We start from the raw sequence: 1,322 nt of genomic DNA, 5'->3' as shown, positions 1-1,322 counted from the left end.
CAGGCACAGCAGCAGCAGCAGGCACAGCAGCAGACCGCTGCGCTGGTCAGGCAGCTCCAGAAGCAGCTCTCCAGTAAGTCTGTGTGTGCAGGGCTCCACACCAAGGTGCATATGCTGGAACATGGAATTATCTTTGTGGGGTGTTCTGCCTCTTCCTGGGCTGCCCCACACCCCTGGAAGTGACTTCCTGCTGGCAGCTGGGTATCCTGGTGGGAAGGTGATACCAGAATTCTGGGGCTAGTGCCTCCCCTGGTCTCTGCAGAACCAAGTCCCTGGGCTGGTGCCCCATCACCTGCCTGTTCCTCCCCTCTCTTCTCTAGTCCCTCCACAGGCAAAGACCCCAGCAAAAGTGGCAGCTCTTGGTGGTTTAGAGGTGTGGGAGGGGATGTGTGGACTGTTGATTGCTGCTGCTGCATGACACACAGGAGTGTTCTGTGTTCCTGTGGGACAGAGTAATGGGGTGCAAACTCTCCCCTCTTCTTTCTCACCCAGGCAACCAGCCCCAGCAGGGAGGGACCCAGCTCGGGCATCCTCCCCAGTGCTGAGCCCGGCCGGCGCGATCCCTCTGCCCTGCGGAGCAGAACGTTCGCGACCCAATGTTACTGCTAGAGCACAGACCTGAGTTCTCTTATTATTTCAGTAATAATTTATTTGTGCTGCAGTTGGTGTGAATGTGTAACACTGTGGATTTTTTGGGGGGGTCGGGTTTTTTTTTTTTTGTGTTTAACTGGATTTAAATGTGTGGAATTCTGGGCGTTTGAAGAATGTTATTGCAGACTTCATGATTTTGGTGCTTTTCAGGTCCCGTTACTTTTAAAGAGGACAAAGAATGCTGGGTTTATTTATTTGTGGGAAACACTCTTGTTTTTTTGGTTCTTCTTGTTGATTTTTTTTTTATTATTTTATTTTTTTAATGAACTGCACTGGACCAAACTACTGAACTGAAAGGCACTTCCAGTTTTGGTATAGAAGTTAATTTGTTCATTAAGACATTCACCTCTTTCTTTGTTGGCAGAACAAGTATCAATTTAAATTGTGTTTACTTGACTGTAATTTTCATATGCACTTTACAAAGTTCCTTGTTTAGAGTACTGCTTTTTTCTTGCTCTCATTGTGGTAAGAAGGTGCTGAAGTGTTTATTGCTTGTATTAGAACTTCTTAAAGTTTATATTCAAAGCCACAATGTAATGTAAATAAACCTACTAGAAGTAGCATTGCTTCATATTTGGTCTTTTTAATACAGAGCTCACCAGGGATCAGTTCCTAAAGGAGTGCAGGATGTAGTCACAAGGATTGAACACTCAGACAGGTTTTGCTCCACT

The sequence above is a fragment of the Chaetura pelagica genome, unplaced genomic scaffold, assembly GCF_000747805.2.
Source record: "Chaetura pelagica isolate M959 unplaced genomic scaffold, ChaPel_1.0 scaffold829, whole genome shotgun sequence".
NCBI classification, from domain to species: Eukaryota; Metazoa; Chordata; class Aves; order Apodiformes; family Apodidae; genus Chaetura; species Chaetura pelagica.
This window is presented reverse-complemented; position numbering follows the sequence as displayed.